General features: G+C 45.2%; 1 protein-coding gene across 3 annotated transcripts in view; it reads right to left on the minus strand.

Moving 5' to 3' along the window:
• Positions 1–23,926, minus strand: part of LOC129831796 (phosphatidylinositol 4,5-bisphosphate 3-kinase catalytic subunit beta isoform-like) — a 78,239-nt gene that overhangs the window by 48,080 nt on the left and 6,233 nt on the right. For 2 of the 3 annotated variants that reach the window (XM_055895254.1, XM_055895251.1), the window contains exon 2: positions 14,744–14,817. The gene's annotated coding sequence lies outside the window, so the exon portion shown is untranslated. The remainder of the gene's footprint in view (positions 1–14,743; positions 14,818–23,926) is intronic. The other variant, XM_055895253.1, reaches the window with a different exon arrangement.

Consider the following 23,926-nt stretch of genomic DNA (forward strand, 5'->3'; position numbering starts at 1 on the left):
CTAGAGAGTTTCATCTGTATTTTTTGTAGCTGTCAACATACCACCACAGACCGATGGTGGCACTAAAACCACGCTCAATGAGCTGTATACCGCCATAAGCAAACAGGAAAACACTTGGAGGCGGCGCTCCTAGTGGCCGGGGACTTTAATGCAGGGAAACTTAAATCACTTTTACCTCATTTATATCAGCATGTTAAATGTGCAACCAGAGGGGGGGGGGGGGGAGAAGAAAAAAAACTCTGAACCACCTTTACGCCACATAGACGCGTACAAAGCTCTCCCTCGCCCTCCATTTGGGAAATCTGACCATAATTATATCCTCCTGATTCCTGCTTACAAGCAAAATTAAAGCAGGAAGCACCAGTGTCTCAGTCAATTAAAAGGTGGTCAGATGAAGCAGATGCTAAAACTACAAGACTGCTTTGCTAGCACAGACTGGAATATGTTCCGGGATTCTTCCGATGGCACTGAGGAGTACACCACATCAGTCAATGGCTTTATCAATAGGTGCGACGAGGACGTCAACCCCACAGTGACTGTACGTACAAAAGGGAAGCACAGCTGAGAGTTGCCCAGTAGGCACGAGCCTACCAGACTAGCTAAATAACTTCTATGCTTGCTTTGAGAAAAGTAACACTGAAACATGCATGAGAGAATCAGCTGTTCTGTGTGATCACGCTGTCCACAGCTGATGTGAGTAAGACCTTTAAACAGGTCAACATTCACAAGGCCGCAGGGCCAGACGGATCACCAGGACGTGTACTCCGAGCATGTGCTGACCAACTGGCAAGTGTCTTCACTGACATTTTCAACCTCTCGGTCTGAGTCTGTAATGCCTATATGTTTCAAGCAGACCACCATAGTCCTTGTGCAAAGAACACTAAGGTAACGTGCCTAAATGACTACCGACCCGTAGCACTCATGTCTGTATCCATGAAATGCTTCGAAAGGCTGGCCATGGCTAACATCAACACCATTATCCCAGAAACCCTAGACCCACTCCAATATGCATACCGTACCAACAGATCCACAGATGATGCAATCTCTATTGCACTCCACACTACCCTTTCCCACCTGGACAAAAAGAACACCTATGTGAGAATGCTGTTCATTGACTACAGCTCAGCATTCAACACCATAGTGCCCTCAAAGCTCACCACTTAGCTAAGGACCCTGGGACTAAACACCTCCCTCTGCAACTGGATCCTGGACTTCCTGTCGGGCCGCCCCCAGGTGGTAAGGGTAGGTAACATCTGCCACACTGATCCTCAACATGGCGGCCCCTCAGGGGTGCGTGCATAGCCCCCTCCTGTACTCCCTGATCACTCATGACTGCACGGCCAGGCACAACTCCAACACCATTACGTTTGCTGATGACAACAGCCTGATCACCGACAACGATGAAAGCCTATAGGAGGGTCAGAGACGTGACAGTGTGGTGCAAGGACAACAATCTCTCCCTCAACATGATCAAGACAAAGGAGAGGATTGTGGACTACAGGAAAAGGAGGACCGAGCACGCCCCCCATTCTCATCGACAGGGCTGTAGTGGAGCAGGTTGAGAGCTTCAAGTTCCTTGGCGTCCACATCACCAACAAACTAACATGGTCCAATCACACCAAGACAGTCGTGAAGAGGGCACGACAAAACCTATTCCCCCTCAGGAGACTGAAAAGACTTGGCATGGGTCCTCAAAAAGGTTCTACAGCTGCACCGTCAAGAGCATCCTGACGGGTTGCATCACTACCTGGTATGGCAACTGCTCAGCCTCCGACGGCAAGGCACTACAAAGGGTAGTGCGTATGGCCCAGTACATCACCGGGGCCAAGCATCCTGCCATCCAGGACCTCTATACCAGGCGGTGTCAGAGGAAGGCCCTAAAAATTGTCAGACTCCAGCCACCCTAGTCATAGACTGTTCTCTCTGCTACCGCACGGCACCAGAGCGCCAAGTCTAGGTCCAAGAGGCTCCTAAATAGCTTCTACTTCCAAGCCATAAGACTCCTGAACGGCTAATCAAATGGCTACCCAGACAATTTGCATTACACCCCCCCAGAACGCTACTGCTACTCTGTTATTATCTATGGATAGTCACTTTAATAACTCTACCTACATGTACATAGCACCTCAATTACCTCGACACCGATGCCCTCGCACATTGACATTGACTCTGTACAGGTAACCCCTGTATACAGCCCCGCTATTGATATTTACTGTTGGTCTTTAATTATTTGTTATTCTTATCTTACTTTTTATTATTTCCTTTTTTTCTCTTCTATGAATTTTCTTAAAACTGCATTGTTGGTTAAGGGCTTGTAATGAAGCATTTCACTGTAAGGTCTACACCTGCTGTATTAGGCGCATGTGACAAGTAACATTTGATCACACAACACTGGGGCCCACACCGGACTAGTGTAATGTGTGTACTCTGTGTGGTTTATTTTGGCATGAAGCTGTCGGACTCATCTTCTCCTGCTGCCACGCAAACACACTCACACCCAAGTATATCCATCTATATAGCAAACACTGGCTACACATACTGCATGTATTTTGTGGGCTGTGTGCACATAGCCAATCTTCTCTTGAGAGCCAGGTCTGCCTATGGCAGCCTCTCAATAGCAAGGCTATGCTCACTGAGTCTGTATATAGTCTGTCCCTCTTTCCCACGTTTTAGGCCACGCCCCATTCCCTGACTGTTAAATGAGCATCAAGCATACACCCTCTGACAGTAAGTGGCTGCTATGGCCCTTCCGGTTTCGTTGTGATCGCGGTTGCGTCTTCACAGCAGCGCATCAAGGATTGAAACAGGTTCAGCTCTGTCCTCTGACACAATCAGCTCATTTAACAAAAACGAACATTGAGGAAGTACCCCTCTATGAGCAAATGTGGAAACTATGACGACAAAAGAGGAAATATGATGAGCGATAGAGCCATGAGGAGGCTCAAGACAAGGGCTGCATGGTGATAGTTCCTCAATAGTCTCCTCTCCTTAAATCATATTCATTCATTTAGAAAATAAGGTAAGTGAAAGAAATATGACGGATGCCTCAAGGTGATTAAGCACCTAGGTCCAAAAGTGTATCTATTTGTCCGTCCCATTTTACCAGGAGAAAGAGGAGAAACAGAGACTGATACCTATGAAAGAATAGTAGGCCGAGGCAGGAACAGGGAAGTTGAGCTCTCCTCTTTCAAAGCAAGACTGATGAAGAGGTATTCTAATGTCACTGTCAAAGCACAATGCTACGAGTGTCTTCAAACCAGTCGCTGGCTCCAGACTAGCTATAAACAAGTCCCAAACTGTCTCTGCTCCCGATAATACTCAGACAGAGAACACCAGGAACAAACGTATAAAAATAACACCAAGCTGTCTTGAATGTAACACAATGTACACACACACACACTTTCTCCCTCTTCCTGTGTGCGTCTCTCAAACAAAGGCACAAACAGGCTCCAGGTGACTATTGCCAGGGACACTGTGCTCTAGTAAGCAATACTTTAGCGTACTTCCGATAGTCTGTCGGTCTCTCTCAGTCTGTCTGTCCTTCCCTGCAGGTTGTAACTTTCCAACTGTCAGTCTGAGCTCTTTTACATTAAAACCAATCTGCACTGTTGCTGTACATACATTGAATGAGAGTACAATAACATACATCAACAATAGGTTTCCATATCACTATACCGTATACAGAGCATTCTGAAACTACTCAGACCTCTTGACTTTTTCCACATTACAGACTTAATGACAATTACAACAATACTGAATGAACACTTATTTTAACTTAATATAATACATCAATGAAATCAATTTAGCCTCAAATAAACAATGAAACACGTACCAATTTGGTTTAAATAATGTCATCCGAAAACATAATGTTAACTTTCACTGCTATGCGGATGACACACAGCTGTACATTTCAATGAATCATGGTGAAGCTCCAAAATTGCCCTCGCTAGAAGCCTGTGTTTCAGACATAAGGAAGTGGATGGCTGAAAATGTTCTACTTTTAAAAACTCGGACAAAACAGAGATGCTTGTTCTAGGTCCCAAGAAACAAAGAGATCTTCTGTTAAATCTGACAATTAATCTTGATGGTTGTACAGTCGTCTCAAATAAAACTGAAGGACCTCGGCGTTACTCTGGACCCTGATCTCTCTTTTGACGAACATATCAAGACTGTTTCAAGGACAGCTTTTTTCCATCTACGTAACATTGCAAAAATCAGATATTTTCTGTCCAAAAATGCAGAAAATTTTCCATCCATGCTTTTGTTACTTCTAGGTTAGACTACTGCAATGCTCTACATTCCGGCTACCCGGATAAAGCACTAAATAAACTTCAGTTTGTGCTGAATACGGCTGCTAGAATCCTGACTAGAACCAAGAAATTTGATCATATTGCTCCAGTGCTAGCTTCCCTACACTGGCTTCCTGTTAAGGCAAGGGCTGATTTCAAGGTTTTACTGTTAACCTATAAAGCGTTACATGGGCTTGCTCCTACCTATCTTTCCGAGTTGGTCCTGCCGTACATACCTACACGTACGCTACGGTCACAAGACGCAGGCCTCCTAATTGACCCAAGAATTTCTAAGCAAACAGCTGGAGGCAGGGCTTTCTCCTATAGATCTCCATTTTTATGGAATGGTCTGCCTACCCATGTGAGAGACGCAGACTCGGTCTCAACCTTTAAGTCTTTACCGAAGACTTATCTCTTCAGTAGGTCATATGATTGAGTGTAGTCTGGCCCAGGAGTGTGAAGGTGAACGGAAAGGCTCTGGAGCAACGAACGACCCTTGCTGTCTCTGCCTGGCCGGTTTCCCTCTCTCCACTGGGATTCTCTGCCTCTAACCCTATTACAGGGGCTGAGTCACTGGCTTACTGGTGCTCTTTCATGCCGTCCCTAGGAGGGGTGTGTCACTTGAGTGGGTTGAGTTACTGACGTGATCTTCCTGTCTGGGTTGGCACCCCCCCCCCCTTTGGTTTGTGCTGTGGTGGAGATCTTTGTTGGCTATACTCGGCCTTGTCTCAGGATTGTAAGTTGGTGGTTGAAGGTATCCCTCTAGTGTGCGGGGGCTGTGCTTTGGCAAAGTGGGTGGGGTTATATCCTTCCTGTTTGGCCCTGTCCGGGGGTATCATTGGATGGGGCCACAGTGTCTCCTGACCCCTCCTGTCTCCGCCTCCAGTATTTATGCTGCAGTAGTTTGTGTTGGGGGGCTAGGGTCAGTTGGTTATATCTGGAGTACTTCTCCTGTCTTATCCGGTGTCCTGTGTGAATTTAAGTATGCTCTCTCTAATTCTCTCCTTCTCTCTTTCTTTCTCTCTCTCGGAGGACCTGAGCCCTAGGACCATGCGTCAGGACTACGGGGCATGATGACTCCTTGCTGTCCCCAGTCCACCTGGCCGTGCTGCTGCTCCAGTTTCAACTGTTCTGCCTGCGGCTATGGAACCCTGACCTGTCCACCGGACATGCTACCTGTCCCAGACCTGCTGTTTTCAACTCTCTAGAGACCGCAGGAGCGGTAGAGATACTCTTAATGATCGGCTATGAAAAGCCAACTGACATTTACTCCTGATTATTATTTGACCATGCTGGTCATTTATGAACATTTGAACATCTTGACCATGTTCTGTTATAATCTCCACCCGGCACAGCCAGAAGAGGACTGGCCACCCCTCATAGCCTGGTTCCTCTCTAGGTTTCTTCCTAGGTTTTGGCCTTTCTAGGGAGTTTTTCCTAGCCGCCATGCTTCTACACCTGCATTGCTTGCTGTTTGGGGTTTTAGGCTGGGTTTCTGTACAGCACTTCGAGATATCAGCTGATGTACGAAGGGCTATATAAATAAACTTGATTTGATTGATTTGATGTCATAATTACGTAAAATTCTGGCAAATTAGACGGCCCAAACTGTTGCATATACACTGACTCTGCGTGCAATGAACGCAAGAGAAGTGACAATTTCACCTGGTTAATATTGCCTGCAAACCTGGATTTCTTTTAGCTAAAAATGCAGGTTTAAAAATATATACTTCTGTGTATTGATTTTAAGAAAGGCATTGATGTTTATGGTTAGGTACACATTGGAGCAACGATACGCCCCGCATCGATTATATGCAACGCAGGACACGCTAGATTAACTAGTAATATCAACCATGTGTAGTTAACTAGCGATTATGATTGATTGATTGTTTTTTATAAGATAAGTTTAATACTAGCTAGCAACTTGCATTCGCGTAACAGACAGGCTCCTTGTGGAGTGCAATGTAAATCAGGTGGTTAGAGCGTTGGACTGGTTAACTGTAAGTTTGCAAGATTGAATCCCCCGAGCTGACAAGGTAAAATCTGTCGTTCTGCCCCTGAACGAGGCAGTTAACCCACTGTTCCTAGGCCGTCATTGAAAATAAGAATGTGTTCTTAACTGACTTGCCTAGTTAAATAAAGATTAAATAAAGGTGTAAAAAAATAAATAATAATCTGCCAAATCGGTGTCCAAAAATACAGATTTCCGATTGTTATGAAAATTGGAAATCGTCCCTAATTAAAATCGGCCATTCCGATTAATCGGTCAACCTCTACTATCTACACACACACCCCGTAATGACAAAGCGAAAAACGGCTTTTGGAAATGATTCCAAAAAAAAAACTAAACAAATTAAATACCACATTTATATAATTATTCAGACCTTTTACTCGGTACTTTGTTGAAGCACCTTTGGCAACAATTACAGCCTCAAGTATTTTTTGTTTATTTTATTTAACTAGGCAAGTCAGTTAACTTTTGGGATAGGGGGCAGCATTTTCACGTTTGGATGAAAAGCATGCCCAGAGTAAACTGCCTGCTACCCAGGCCCAGTTGCTAATATATGCATTTTATTACTAGATCTGGATAGAAAACGCTCTGAAGTTTCTAAAACTGTTTGAATCATATCTGTGACTATAACAGAACTTATTTGGCATGCGAAACCCCGAGGACAAACCATTCAGATTTTATTTTTTTAGGTCACTCTCTTTTCAATGGGTTTTCATTGGGAATCCAGATTTCTAAGGGACCTTCTTGCAGTTCCTATCGCTTCCACTGGATGTCAACAGTCTTGAGAAATTGGTTGAGGTTTTTCCTTTGAGAAATGAAGTAGCCATGTTCAGAATGCTCGAGTGAAGTGTACTGTTTGTTAGAGGCGCGTGACCTGAAAGTATTTTCCTCCGGTATTGAACACAGATCATCCAGTCTTCAATTTTATCGATTATTTATAAAAAATAATAATAATAAAGTTCTTTTACAAAAGTATTTTGAAATGTTTGGACAAAGCTTACAGGTAACTTTTGTAGTCATGTTGAGCGAGTTGGAACCTGTGTTTTTCTGGATAAAACGCTCCAAATAAATGGACATTTTGGATATATATCGACGGAATTAAATCGAACAAAAAGGACCATTTGTAATTTTTATGGGACATATTGGAGTGCCAACAGAAGAAGCTTGTCAAAGGTAAGGCATGAATTAAATCTTTATTTCTGCGTTGTGTCGCGCCTGGAGGGTTGAAATATGATGGTCTGTTATTTTTTGCTTGGGTGCTATCCTCAGATAATAGCATTGTTTGCTTTCGCCGTAAAGCATTTTTGAAATCTGACACGTTGGCTGGATTCACAACAAGTGTAGCTTTAATTTGGTATATTGAATGTGTGATTTCATGAAAGTTAAATATCTATAGTAATTTATTTGAATTTGGGGCTCTGCATTTTTTTTTTTTTTTTTTTTTTTTTTTTTTTCACTGGATGTTGGCCAGTTGAGACGCTATCGTCCCACATATCCCAGAGAGGTTAAGAACAAATTCTTATTTACAATGATGGCCAACACCGGCCAAACCCTAACCAGGACGACGCTGCGCCAATTGTGCGCCGCACTATGGGACTCCTGATCATAGCCGGTTGTGATTCAGCCCGGGATCAAACCAGGGTCTGTATTGACGCCTCTTAGACCACTGTGCCACTTGGGTATGACACTACAAGCTTGGCACACCTATATTTGGGGAATTTCTCCAATTCTTCTCTGCAGATCCTCTCAAGCTCTGTCAGTTAGGATGGGGAATGTCGCTGCACAGCTATTTTCAGGTCTCTCCAGAGATGTTCGATCGGGTTCAAGTCCGGGCTCTGGCAGGGCCATTCAAGGATATTCAAAGAATTGTCCCGAAGCCACTCCTGCATTGTTTGGCTGCGTGCTTAGGGCCGTTGTCCCGTTGCAGAAATGTTTTGGTACCCTTCCCCATATGCGCCCTTGACACAATCCTGTCACGGAACTCTACGGACAATTCCTTTGACCGCCTGGCTTGGTTTTTGCTCTGACATGCATTGTCAACTGTGGTACCTTATATAGACAGGTGTGTACCTTTCCAAAGCATGTCCAATCAATTTAAATTTACCACAGGTGAACTCCAATCAAGTTGTAGAAACCTCAAGGATGATCAATGGAAACAGTATGCACCGGAGCTCAATTTCAATAGCAAAGGGTCTGAATAATTAAGTAATTTCTGTTTTTAGTTTTTAATCAATTTGCCACAATTTCGAAAAACCTGTTTTCACTTTGTCCTGATAGGGTATTGTGTGTAGATTGATGAGAAAAACAAATAATGTAATCCATTTTAGGATAAGGCTATAATGTAGAAAATGTCAAGGGGTCTGAATACTTTCTGAATGAACTGCAAAAGACTCAGCAAAAGACTCAGTCTTTCAAAGATAATTCGTAAAAATCCAAATAACTTCACAGATCTTCATTCTAAAGGGTTTAAACACGGTTTCCCATGCTTTTTCAATGAACCATAAACAAATCAAATCAAATGTATTTATAAAGCCCTTCTTACATCAGCTGATATCTCAAAGGTCTGTACAGAAACCCAGCCTAAAACCCCAAACAGCAAGCAATGCAGGTGTAGAAGCACAATTAATGAACATGTACCTGTGGAACGGTCGTTAAGACACTAACAGACGGTAGGCAGTTAAGGTCACAGTTATGAAAACTTAGGACACTAAAGAGGCCTTTCTACTGACTCTGAAAAACACCAAAAGAAAGATGCCCAGGGTCCCTGGTCATCTGCGTAAACGTGCCTTAGGCATGCTGCAAGGAGGCATGAGGACTGCAGATGTGGTCAGGGCAATAAATTGCAATGTCCGTTCTGTGAGATGCCTAAGACAGCGCTAAAGGGAGACAGGACGGACAGCTGATCATCCTCGCAGTGGCAGACCACATGTACCGATCCCGTGCTGGTGTTTTTACATCTGAACATCACATCTGCGGGACAGCTACAGGATGGCAACTACTGCCTGAGTTACACCAGGAACGCACAATCACTCCTTCAGTGCTCAGACTGTCTGCAATTGGATGAGAGAGACTGGACTGAGGGCTTGTAAGCCTGTTGTAAGGCAGGTCCTCACCAGATATAACCGGAAACAATGTTGCCTATGGGCACAAATCCACCGTCGCTGGACCAGACAGGACTGTCAAAAAGTGCTCTCCACTGACGAGTCGCGGTTGTCTCACCAGGGGTGATGGTCAGATTTGCGTTTATCGTCAAAGGAATAAGCGCTACACCGAGGCCTGTACTCTGGAGCGGGATCGATTTGGAGGTGGAGGGTCTGTCATGGTCTGGGGCGGTGTGTCACAGCATCGTCGGACTGTCATTGCAGGCAATCTCAATGCTGTGCGTTACAGGGAAGACAACCTCCTCCCTCATGTGGTACCCTTCCTGCAGGCTCATCCTGACAACGCCACGAGCCATACTGCTCGTTCTGTGCGTGATTTCCTGCATGTGAGGAATGTCAGTGTTCTGCCATGGCCAGCGAAGAGCCCTAATCTCAATACCATTGAGCACGTCTGGGACCTGTTGGATCAGAGGGTGAGGGCTAGGGCCATTCCCCCCAGAAATGTCCAGGAACTTGCAGGTGCCTTGCTGGAAGAGGGGGGGTAACATCTCGCAGCAAGACCTGGCAAATCTGGTGCAGTCCATGAGGAAGAGATGCACTGCAGTACTTAATGCTGCTGGTGACCACACCAGATATGGACTTGCTTTTGATTTTGACCCCCCCTCCTTCGTTCAGGGACACATTTTTAAATTTCTGTTAGTCACATGTCTGTGGAACTTGTTCAGTTTATGTCTCAGTTGTTGAATCTTGTTATGTTCATACAAATATTTACACGTTAAGTTTGCTGAAAATAAACACAGGTGACAGTGAGAGGACATTTATTTTTTTTGCTGAGTTTAGAAATAGATCTACCATAGTCCTTAGTAAATACTGGCTAGTCTGAAATGCAGTACAATAACCTTATGGGCAGTGGCCACACTGTAGTGACGTGTTAATAATACCACCAATACATTAAGAATAGGCACCACAGAAGGGTTTCCTAGGACTGTATGTGGAAGGGTTCATGGTAGAACACCACATATCAACCAAAAGGCATTCCAGTGAAAAGAATCCAACTATAAATCAAAACACAAAAAATTATATTCTTGAGAGTAAACCAAGTTTGAACTCCAATTCCAGGAATGGCCAGTGCCATGCCATTCCACTTTAGCGCTTAGACAGTCCAAAAAGGTTTGTGCCACCGTCGTAACCATTTCTCTAGGGTGATGGCCAAGGTAGGAAGACGGGAAGAGCGACAGGATCAAAGAGACAGGCTGAACCAGAGATATTAGAAAAAGGGTATTTTTCCACATTATTCTGAGTGGCAACAGATGAACTGAGCTCAGCTGAAGAGAGGGAGCAGGTTGAGAGAGGGAGTGAGAAGAAGAAATCCGGCTTGTCATCAAAAACACTCAAACTTTTACAGATGCACAATCGAGAGCATCCTGTCGGTCTGTATCACCGCCTGGTACGGTAACTGCTCCGCCCACAACCGTAAGGCTCTCCAGACGGTAGTGAGGTCTGCACAACGCATCACCGGGGGCAAACTACCTGCCCTCCAGGACACCTACACCTCCCGATGTCACAGGAAAGCCAAAAAGATCATCAAGGACAACAACCACCTGAGCCACTGCCTGTTCACCCCGCTATCACCCAGAAGGCGAGGTCAGTACAGGTGCATCAAAGCAGGGACCAAGAGACTGAAAAACAGCTTCTATCTCAAGGCCATCAGACTGTTAAACAGCCACCACTAACATTGAGTGGCTGCTGCTAACATACTGACTCAACTCCAGCCACTTTAATAATGGAAGAATTGATGTAAAAAATTTAGCACTAGCCACTTTAAACAATGCCACTTAATATAATGTTTACATACCCTACATTACTCATCTCATATGTATTCGATACCATCTACTGCATCTTGCCTATGCCGTTCTGTACCATCACTCATTCATATATCTTTATGTACATATTCTTCATCCCTTTACACTTGTGTGTATAAAGTAGTTGTGGAATTGTGAGGTTAGATTACTCGTTGGTTATTACTGCATTGTCGGAACTAGAAGCACAAGCATTTCGCAACACTCGCATTAACATCTGCTAACCATGTGTATGTGATCAATAACATTTGATTTGAGAAATAAGTGAGAAGAGGAGCAACAGAATGATGAAGGGAGAGAAAAGCAGGTTGACAACATCCGCTCCTCATTCACTCAGCCTACAGAGTCCCACCCAGCCCACACACAGAGTCCCACCCAGCCCACACACAGAGTCCCACCCAGCCCACACACAGAGTCCCACCCAGCCCACACACAGAGTCCCACCCAGCCCACACACAGAGTCCCACCCAGCCCACACACAGAGTCCCACCCAGCCCACACACAGAGTCCCACCCAGCCCACACACAGAGTCCCACCCAGCCCACACACAGAGTCCCACCCAGCCCACACACAGAGTCCCACCCAGCCCACACACAGAGTCCCACCCAGCCCACACACAGAGTCCCACCCAGCCCACACACAGAGTCCCACCCAGCCCACACACAGAGTCCCACCCAGCCCACACACAGAGTCCCACCCAGCCCACACACAGAGTCCCACCCAGCCCACACACAGAGTCCCACCCAGCCCACACACAGAGTCCCACCCAGCCCACACACAGAGTCCCACCCAGCCCACACACAGAGTCCCACCCAGCCCACACACAGAGTCCCACCCAGCCCACACACAGAGTCCCACCCAGCCCACACACAGAGTCCCACCCAGCCCACACACAGAGTCCCACCCAGCCCACACACAGAGTCCCACCCAGCCCACACACAGAGTCCCACCCAGCCCACACACAGAGTCCCACCCAGCCCACACACAGAGTCCCACCCAGCCCACACACAGAGTCCCACCCAGCCCACACACAGAGTCCCACCCAGCCCACACACAGAGTCCCACCCAGCCCACACACAGAGTCCCACCCAGCCCACACACAGAGTCCCACCCAGCCCACACACAGAGTCCCACCCAGCCCACACACAGAGTCCCACCCAGCCCGCCCACAGAGTCCCACCCAGCCCACAGAGTCCCACCCAGCCCGCCCACAGAGTCCCACCCAGCCCACAGAGTCCCACCCAGCCCACAGAGTCCCACCCAGCCCACAGAGTCCCACCCAGCCCACAGAGTCCCACCCAGCCCACAGAGTCCCACCCAGCCCACAGAGTCCCACCCAGCCCACAGAGTCCCACCCAGCCCACAGAGTCCCACTCAGCCCACAGAGTCCCACTCAGCCCACAGAGTCCCACTCAGCCCACAGAGTCCCACTCAGCCTAGAGTCCCACTGGTTCCACTCAGCCTAGAGTCCACTGGTTCCACTCAGCCTAGAGTCCACTGGTTCCACTCAGCCTAGAGTCCACTGGTTCCACTCAGCCTAGAGTCCACTGGTTCCACTCAGCCTTACGCCTTGACCTCTTTCTCCCCTCTCTCTCTAGAACCTGCGACTAGTCAGGCTGTCTGACCTGCCTGCTCGACCTCATCCCCTCCTCCCTTCTTCAGACCATCTCTGGAAACCTCCCCTACCGCACTTCCTTCATCCTTGACCACATTCTCGGACTTCAAAATGGCCACCCTCGACCCCTCTGACAAGTATCCCCTTTTTCCCTTTCCAAAACACTTGTGTGCTGTCTCTGACCGACTCTTGCTATTTCTCTCAGAACAATCTTCTTGACCCTAACCAGTCAGGCTTCCTCTGTGTTACCGAGGCTCTCCACACTGCCAAAGCTGACTCTCTCTCCTCTGTTCTCATCCTCCTAGATCAATCCACTGCATTCGACACAGTGAACCATTAGATCCTCCTCTCCACCCTCTTAGGGCTGGACCTCCCAGGATTGTATTATTTTTAATTTCACCTTTATTTAACCAGGTAGGCTAGTTGAGAACAAGTTCTCATTTGCAACTGTGACCTGGCCAAGATAAAGCAAAGCAGTTTGACACATACAACAACGCAGAGTTACACATGGAATACACAAACATACAATCAATAATAAAAAGGTAGGAAAATCTATATACAGCATGTGCAAATGAGGTAGGATAAGAAAGGTAAGGCAATAAATAGGCCATGGTGGCAAAGTAATTACAATATAGCAATTAAACACTGGAATGGTAGGATGTGCAGAAGATGAATGTGCAAGTTGAGATACTGGGGTGCAAAGGAGCAATATAAATAAATAAAAAGTATGGGGATAAGGTAGATTGGATGGGCTATTTACAGATGAGCTATGTACAGGTGCAGTGATCTGTGAGCTGCTCTGACAGCTGGTGCTTAAAGCTAGTGAGGGAGGTATGAGTCTCCAGCTTCAGAGATTTTTACAGTTCGTTCCAGTCATTGGCAGCAGAGAACTGGAAGGAGAGGCAGCCAAAGGAAGAATTTGATTTGGGGGTGACCGGTGAGATATACCTGCTGGAGTGGGTGCTACGGGTGGGTGCTGCTATGGTGACCAGTGAACAGAGATAAGGCGGGGCTTTAGAATAGATATAGGTCTGTAGCAGTTTGGGTCTAGAGTGTCTCCCCCTTTGAAGTTAATTCATTTTTAAGATGGCCAAGTCACACTGGATAAGAGTGTCTGCTAAATTACTCAAATATAAAAATACATTTTAAAAACTAAAAAAGAGAATGATGGAAAAGATACGTGACCAAGAGAATAAAAACATGTTTGGCTTTACATGACATATTTCTCTCACACAAAGCTCTCAGACAGACCATTGCTTATTGAGTTCATTGGATTCAATAAATCTTGCTAGGACACTACTTTGGTATGTATGCAGGCATCTATGTACACTGTACACACACACAATTATGGAGTCAGCCATAGCTCCATAGTCACAGACTTAGTCATAGCCCCATGTTACTACAGAAGATTCTAGAACTCTGGAGGAGACACTATAGTTCTTCCATCCTGGTCCTGGGGATTCATAAAACAGACATCTGAACACAGGCCAGAACTAGGGATGGAGAACAGTGACTTACTTACTAGAGCAGTGAACTAGGACAATATTTCAGGTTGTAGTTAGACATCAAAGCGAAACTGCATGGTGGCTAGGCTACGTAGTGTTCACCTAGCAGATTTTCCCAAACTATGCTGGTGGATTTCCAACATTCTCCACCTGTCAGGACACTACCCTACCAGATTCCAGCACACTCAGTGCAATGCATTCCAGAACACGCACGCAAACATTCGCAGGTGTCCTTTACAATCATTTTGCATTTTCTTTACCGTAATGTAGGTGGGAAAAGCACCTTCTAACTTCCCAAACAATTTGGCTATCACATATTCGCTTGGTGCTTTCCCTAAAGACACAAACACATGCAAGTCTTACCTACAGTCTCCTGGAGGCTCTTATTCCCTGTGGCTCTCCTCCATGCTGGGGGTGTCAGGGGAGGGACACTGCATCTGGGGGGCAGAAGGAACAACATCAGTGTGTGTGTGGTAGCGTGAGCGAGTAAAAAATATAAGCCCAGTTTCACAGAATCTGATAGGGCATGACTACTTTGCGTGTGTGGTTTTTCCCTGGAGTGTGTGTGTGATGATGCTTTGAATAATGATCTTTGACACGCATACATTATATATATTACATTGTATATGTACACACACACACACATTACATTGTGTGTGTGTATATGTATATATATATATATATAAATAATCAGTTACAGAGAATCAATGGGAGGTGTCATAGTGTTATTTGTGACATGCGTCGTAAACAACAGGTGTAGAATAACAGTGAAATGCTTCCTTATGGATCCTTGTCCAACACAACAGCGTAAAAAACAAACAAAACAAATCATGACATGTAATAAAAGCACAGTGAATAACTATAACATGGCTATATACAGCAAGTAGCAGTAGCGCCGATGTGTTGGGCACAAGGTAATTGAGGTAGCCATGTACATCAACATATCAACAAAAGTATGTGGACGCCCCTTCAAAATTAGAGGATTTGGCTATTTCAGCCACCCCCGTTGCTGACAGGTGTATATAAAAAATAAAATGGAGCACACAGCCATGCAATATTCATAGACAAACATTGGCAGTAGAATGGCCTTACTGAAGAGCTCAGTGACTTTTAACATGGTACAGTCATAGGATGCAACCTTTCCAACAAGTCAGTTCGTCAAATTTCTGCCTTGCTAGAGCTGCCCTGTCAACTGTAAGTGCTGTTATTGTGAAATTGAAACATCTAGGAGCAAACAACGGCTCAGCCGCGACGTGGTAGGCCACACAGGCTCACAGAACCGGATCGTTGATTGCTGGGGGAAAAGAAAAAGTGTCTGTCCTCAGTTGCAACACTCACTACCGAGTTCCAAACTGCCTCTGAAAGCATTTGATTAGCTGTTTAACTGTCTTATGACTTGGGGGTAGAAGCTGTTCATGGTCCTGTTGGTGCAAGGCCTCATGCCAAATTATTTCAGCCTCTTGAAGAGGAAGAGGCGCTGCTGTGCCCTCTTCACAACTGTGTAGGTGTTTGTGGACCAAGGGTTGGAACCAGTTCAGGGAACTGAACCAAAAACTGGAAAAAAAATAATTGTTGAGGAACAGGACCCAAACCTGAACCGAAAGTGATCCATCTTCCGGGAACAGAACCTTCATTTTAAAAGCATGGGAAACTTAATAGTGTTCCAGAAATGTTTTTCCAGTCCGACAGAAATTGTAACAAAGTGCCTGCGCAAAGCCCTCACTGTCAATCAGAAACTTATTCCAGCATCTGTCTGCCAGCTGGAAATCTTTGCCAGTGGGTGTGCGTTGGTTACCTGCCCCTCCCCTGTGAAGCATACTGTAGCCTCGAGACGACATTAGAAGTGTTAAGAAATTAGGGAGAGATGTTTAATTAGAGAAGAACAGATTCACTTTAACGTTAGTTAAGGATACTATAGTCATGTTTCAAATTGGATTTATTAACTACAAAAAAGGTGAGACGTGTTTTTAATTCTATTGCTGCACTGCGCACACGCTTATTAGCTAGCTAGCCGGTCCAACATCAAACCAACTCGAAAGTTCAAAGGCATTCAAAGTACCTCCATAAAAGTCGCTCCTCCGTAGGTATAATTCTATGATTCAACAATGCTGTTATGGCAAAATACAACTTTCCTATACAGACTAAAATCGCTTACCCATCGATTTCAGAAAGGAAAAATAAAACCAATACTTTGTCCCCCGTTAGAACAGGTTCAGAACTTTATTTTGCTGGTGGGAAAATTGGAACCGAATTTGTAAAAATATGGTTCCGTTCAGAAAGAAACGATTGGAAAAATTATTTATGTTCCATCCCCTGGTGTGGACCATGTTAATTCCATAGTGATCTGGACACAGAGGAACTTAAAGCTTTCGACTCGCTCCACTACAGCCCCATCGAGCAGCTCCTTTGTCTTGCTGACATTGTGGGAGAGGTTGTTGTCCTGGAACCACACTGCCAGGTCTCTAACCTCCTCCCTATAGGCTGCCTCATCATCATCGGTGATCACGACCACTGTGGTGTTGTCAGCAAACTTGACGATGGTGTTGGAGTCGCCCCGTGTTGATGGTAGGCATGGTGGATGGGTTGTTGCCTACCCTCAACGCCTGGGGGCAGCCGTCAGGAAGTCCAGGATCCAGTCGCAGAGGGAGTTGTTCAGTACCAGAGCTAGCAGGGGATTATGATGTTGAAGGCTGAGCTGTAGTCAATGATCAGTATTCTTACATTGGCATTCATTTCGTCCAGTTGGGTGCAGGCAGTGTGCAATAGAGATTGTGTCATCTGTGGACCTGTTGGGACAGTATACGGGTCCAGGGTGTTTTGGATGATGGTGTTGTACATGTGACATTCAAATTTGAAACTGATGTGAGCAATGAATAGCCTTTTAAAACATTTCATGGCATAGTGACAGTCATTCAGGCAGGTTACCTTGACGTTCTTGGGCTCAGGGACTATGAGAGTATATGTATGGCCCTTCAACCAAGGTGGCATTTCACTCCCCCTCTTTCCTCTCCAGCCAAGAGAAGACAACAGGTATTGCAAGCACTTCAACTCAGATATTTCTGCAGCTCACCCTTCCTCCTCTCCCCCCATCCCCCCTTACTCCTGCATAAAAAAACTGTGTGCAGGTGAGGTTGGAAGCCCAAAAGGACTTATGATACCACAAGCCCCCCCCCCCCCCCCAAACAAAGCATTTTAATTATAAATTGTACATAATATACTCAGTACGCACATACCACAACATTACCCTGCTGTTTACATAAAGAACATGTATTACACCACCTCCGTCATTTAAAGGGCTATATCCACTCAATATGGGCAGAGGAAATGTTAACTCCGTGGTATGGTAGATAAACATATTGCAGGCACACACACACACACACACACACACACACACACACACACACGAGGAGGAGGAAGGCTGCAGACTTCCTGTGTTTTCCCAATGGCAAAGATGGCCAATCTTGTTAAGGAGGGCGTGACCCTGGGCAGCCCAGGAAAACATGCCAGAGTTTAGTTGTGTGTTTTTGTCTGTCTGTCTGTTCACTACACAGTGACACTCAGGATGGAACACATCAACCACCTTTACGGGACTGGATAAATTCACAGAAAGAGAGCGATGAAATGGCCGTAATCAAATATACTGCACGCAGTCACGCACACAGTCCATTTTGAGTTTCTCCAGAATAGGGTTTGGAAATGGACAGCTGAACACGTCAAACAAACAAGCACACACACAAACTGCAAAAAACGCTACAAGCGGCAGACTCATGCTCATTCCAGGAACTGTGTGGCTGTAGCAGTACTGATACGATCTTGTAGTCTGGAGAGTCAATGTTTAACTGACTGGATGGATTCATAGGTATCTGGGCTTAAAGCTCTCACATCACATGACCCAATACATCCAAGAGCTGTGTGTTCCTCAGTCTGTCAGAGTCTTCTTTTATGTGTGTGTGTCTGACTGAGTATACGGTTCATTGCCGTCTGTCCATCTATGTCAGTCTCGGCCTGTATCGCTCTACCAGGAAACCCTGATGCTAAACGCTAACCAAAACGCCAAGCCCCTAGCAACACAGCCCACAAATCAAATGTTATATTTGTCACATGCTTCGTAAACAACAGCTGTAGACTAACAGTGAAATGCTTACTTACGGGACCTTCCAAACAATGCAGAGAAATATATAGAAAAAAATAACAAGGAATTTAAGTAACCATCTCAACACTGTGGAATTGTCTTCTTCTAACAAGTTATCGTTACATAATGATTAACGATAACTTGGCTATATACACTGGGTACCAGTACTGAGTCGATGTGCGGGGAATAAGGTAATTTTGGTAGACTTGTACATATATGTAGGGGTAAAGTTATTAGGCAACAGGATAGATAGACAGTAAGAGCAGCGAATGTGATGAGTCAAAATAATTAGTGCAAAAAGGGTCAATGCAGAGAGTCCTGGTAGCTATTGATTTAACTAACAACACAAATAAAAAATACAAATGCAACATTATTCCCATGAGCTGAAATAAAAGATCCAAGACATTTTCCATACCCACAAAAAGCTTATTTAACATTTGTTAATAAAAAGATAAACCATCCACCTGACAGGTGTGGCATATCAAGAAGCTGATTAAACAGTATGATCACTAAACAGGTGCACCTGGTGCTGGGGACAATAAAAGGCCACTAAAATGTGCAGTTGACACAACACAATGCCACAGATGTCTTCAAGTTGAGGGAACGTTCAATTGGCATGCTGACTGCCGGAATGTCCACCAGAGCCGTTGCAAGAGATTTTAATGTTAATTTCTCTACCATAAGCCATCTCCAACATTGTTTTAGAGAATTTGGCAGTACGTCCAACCAGCCTCACAACCGTGGACCACATGTAACCACGCCAGCCCAGGACCTCCACATCCAGCTTGGTCACCTGCGGAATTGTCTGAGACCAGCCACCCGGACAACTGATGAAACTGTGGCTTTGCACAACCGAATAATTTCTGCCCAAGCTGTCAGAAACCGTCTCAGGGAAGCTCATCTGCGTGCTCATCGTCCTCACAAAGGTCTTGACCAGACTATAGTTCGGCGTCGTAACCGACTTCAGTGGGAAAATGCACAAATGCACACCTTCGATGGCCACTGGCATGCGGGAGAAGTGTACTCTTCACGGATGAATCCCGGTTTCAACTGTACTGGGCAGATGACGCCATACACGTTGCCTGCCGTGTGGGCATGCAGTGAGCTGATGTCAACATTGTGAACAGAGTGCCCAATGGTGGTGGTGGGGTTATGGCATGGGCAGGCATAAGCTACAGACAACGAACACAATTGCATTTAACAACGACACATAGATACTGTGAGGAATTCCTGAGGCCCATTGATCGTGTCATTCATCCGACACCATCACCTCATGTTTCAGCATGATAATGCTCGGCCCCATGTTGCAAGGATCTGTATACAATTCCTGGAAGCTGAAAATGTCCTAGTTCTTCCATGGCCTGCATACTCACCAGACATGTCACCTATTGAGCATGCTTGGAATGCTCTGGATCGACAGCGTGTTCCAGTTCCAGTCAATATCCAGCAACACACAGCCATTGAAGAGGAGTGAGACAACACTCCACAGGCCACAATCAACAGCCTGATCAACTCTATGTGAAGGAGATGTGTCGCGCTGCATGAGGCAAATGGTGGTCACACCAGATACTGACTGGTTTTCTGATCCACACCCCTACATTTTTTTTTAAGGCATCTGGGACCAACATATGCATCTGTATTGACAGTCATGTGAAATCAATAGATTAGGGTCTAATGAATTTATTAACTGCTCCCCTGTGTCTCTGCCATAAGACTGCTAAATATGCTGAACAAAAATATAAAAGCAACATGAAAACATTTCTGAGATGTTACTGTTCATCTGATCCATTCCTGTAAAACAGCACACCCCTCTACTAGAGATGAGGAGACTAGAAATAGATCCATCGTCCGTCTAATCTGCCTGGAACCCCAGTAAAAAAGGGGCATTGTTGTTCAAGCGTGCTTTGCAGGCTAAAATAAGACTGGGCTCTTCACTGAATCAATGGCTAACTAGCGGGCAGGCTCATGGTGCTAGTGGAACAACGACAGCGTGACGTAGCACTACGCACAAAGCCGTGGTGGATGATGCAGGTCTGGGTGCTGCGTCGGTGCTCTGAGCGTAGATGCTTACACAGACAGAAAGCTTTAACACGCAACCAGTATACACTTCTTCAAAATAGTCCGAATTAATCTAACTCAAGAAATATGCCATTAATGTTTACGTATTTGCAGAGGAGTTCTTAGTTGCTCAATTTTGCATCTGACAAAGATGTTTGGTGCAGTATTTCTCAAGTGAAAAAATATGCATGAGGACAAATCGTCTCTCGTTGAATGACAGGCACTTCCTTTAAGAATCCCTACAGTTGACCAATCGCTGAAGAGGGAGGTCGTAGACTTCGGCTTGTCTCAAAAAAAAAAAAAAAAAAAAAAAAAAGGTGCTCAAACAGTTAAAAGCATACAAAAATGTCACAAAATACGCACAAACTATTCCTAACTGTTTTGGCTGGGAAGCATGCAGACACCGTCATCCAATTACGATTGAGGTTTTTTTACTTTTTCTTAAATTAGGAACATTTTCTATAACTTTGGAAATGTGGAGTAGGTGGTGTCGATCCGGAGGAAAACCACAAATTGAATCCCTTTTTAGATTAAGTTCACGGGGGTGTAGAATTTCCATAAGCACTGTACGTAACAGCCCATTTCACCTTGTCTAGAGAACACTGCCTACATGACATGAAGACAGACACGTATCAACTGACTAGATCTGAAGACCCACCAGCCAGAGACACACCACAACCTACACTCCCAAACTGTTCCACTCTTATCACTGTACCAACACCACACTGTCAGCCTGGTTCAGTCACAGACCCTTTCTACCACTTACCTTTCCCATCACACACCCCCTTCCTCTCCTCCACCCATCCCCTCTGTGGTATGCAAGGAATGTAGATTCTGAGGGGTGAATCCTCACACTCTCCCCACCCAACTCTGTCTCCCTCTCTCCACCCCCCCCACTGACCCCACTCCCACTTCTTACCCATGTCTTGCTACCCCCCACCCTCATAATTATACCACCCCCCTTTCATTACATTCCAAAATGGCACCCCCTGAGGTGCAGTGTCACCGTCTCAACACTGTGGAATTGTCTTCTTATATCACCAGAGGCTGGTGAGGGGAGAATAGATCATAATAAAACAAGGCCTCACACTTAGTGGTGATAGTACCTTCAAACCATGAGTGTCTGAGTACAATGATCCACTTACTGTTTTCTCAAGCTAGATCGGTTGTCCTTCCACCTGAGAGCCATTGGGGATCCATTCAAAATGCTGCACTTACAACCGTCTCCATTGAGCATGCTTTAAGACCAGGACTAGGCTTAATATCTGGATCTGAGTTTGGGTTATATATCTGATAACGGAGTCTCAGTTGAGCATGCTTTAAGACCAGGACTAGGCTTAATATCTGGATCTGAGTTTGGGTTATATATCTGATAACGGAGTCTCAGTTGAGCATGCTTTAAGACCAGGACTAGGCTTAATATCTGGGTCTGAGTTAGGGTTATATATCCGATAACGGAGTCTCAGTTGAGCATGCTTTTAAACCAGGACTAGGCTAGGTCTGGGAAAACTGGCCCTAGTAGTTGTACTCGTCACATCCTCTCAGCAACAACTAGACAAGATGGTGCCGGCAGACATGGCAGCTCTGCTTCTAGCTCCTAAGCAACTTTGAACAAGCATTTCGCTACACCGCAATATCTGCTAAATATGTACAGTATGTGACCAATAACATTTGCTAAATATGTACAGTATGTGACCAATAACATCTGCTAAATATGTACAGTATGTGACCAATAACATCTGCTAAATATGTACAGTACCAGTCAAAAGTTTGGACAAACATACACATTGAAGGGTTCTTCTTTATTTTTACTATTTTCTGCCAAGAGCGTGCAAAGCTGTCAAGGCAAAGGGTGGCTACTTTTAAGAACCTCAAATATATTTTGATTTGATTAACACTTGTTTACTACATGATTCCATATGTAATTTCATAGTTGATGTCTTCACTATTATTCTACAATGTAGAAAAGAGTCAAATAAAGAAAAACCCTTGAATGAGTAGGTAAAACCAATAATATCTGCTAAATATGTATGAACTCAAAGGCTCCTTTAGTCTTAATCACACACTGATCTCAGTGATCAAGAGCACGATCTCTCTCACACACAAACACAGGAATGCAACATAACACACATTACGCTCTCACCAAACACACACAGGTCCTCAAGGGGGCTTTACAGAGGATCATGCGTCATCACGGCCTGGCGTAAACAAAAGACCTCAGTCTGTCCATCACAAGCACAATACACAGCCACACTAGGACACTTATATTACAGCTCTGCTTAGATCAGTACAGAATCACACACTTAAAGTCCATACATTTGAATTATCTAAGAGAACTGTGATGATGGTGAGAGGAATGTGTGTTTCTCTCTTTACCTTAACCCCTGTTCTTCTCCCAGGTGGGAGTGGGCTGTGTGTGAGGGGGATATAGTTGTCAGAGTACCCCTGGCTGTTGTAAATCAGTTACCTTCTGCCTGCCTGCCTGAACAAAGGTCTGGCCCAGCCTAGGACATGGTGCACCGCACCACACACACACACAAGAGGGTGAGAAGAAGGAGTAGCAGACATTTCCATGATGTCTGCTCACCAGTGCACAAATACTAGCACAATATACTGTACGTTTACATGTACATTAAAATCCACACGTGCACATTTTTGTGTAGGTGTCACAACACACCTTACCTGTATGAGTGACATACAGTATTTGGTTAAGAACAGCCAGAGGTCAGGTGGTAAACAACAGGCAGATGAGGGAGAGGAAATGCAGCCCAGACGGACCAAAGTGTTCAGGCGGGTCCATCTATCTCACAGCAGGGCAGGGGAGAGAAGGTCATGAGGTTTCTTCACCATAATTAACACAACTAGAAAATATCCCATTGTCATCAACTGAAAATGTCCCTGACTGTATATACACACACAGAGTAGGTAGGCGGCAGGTAGCCTAGTGGTAAGAGCGTTGGGCCAGTAACCGGAAGGTCGCTGGTTCGAACACCCGAGCCGAGAAGGTGAAAAAAAATATGTCTGTGTGCCCTTGAGCAAGGCACTTCACCTTTATTTCGCTCCAGGGGTGCAGTAGTACTATGGCTGACCCTGTAAAACAACATGTTTTGTAAGGTTCACTAATCTGTGTGCGTAACTGTAGCAGTTACGTAGCAGCCTTAAGGCGGCGTTGTCATGGTGAGTAGGGCAGTGTCACTCCCTCAAGTTAGAGAGGAGTCTAAACCTCCAGGTCAGGACCACATCCCCCTTCTCTACCTCAGTCTACCCTTGCCTGACAACTCAAACTGAATTCTTCCACTACTATGTTCACCACAGACTTCAGTCAGAGACTGAAGTAATCTGCAGTGATGTCAAAA

The sequence above is a fragment of the Salvelinus fontinalis genome, chromosome 33 (genome assembly GCF_029448725.1).
Source record: "Salvelinus fontinalis isolate EN_2023a chromosome 33, ASM2944872v1, whole genome shotgun sequence".
Classification (NCBI taxonomy): domain Eukaryota; kingdom Metazoa; phylum Chordata; class Actinopteri; order Salmoniformes; family Salmonidae; genus Salvelinus; species Salvelinus fontinalis.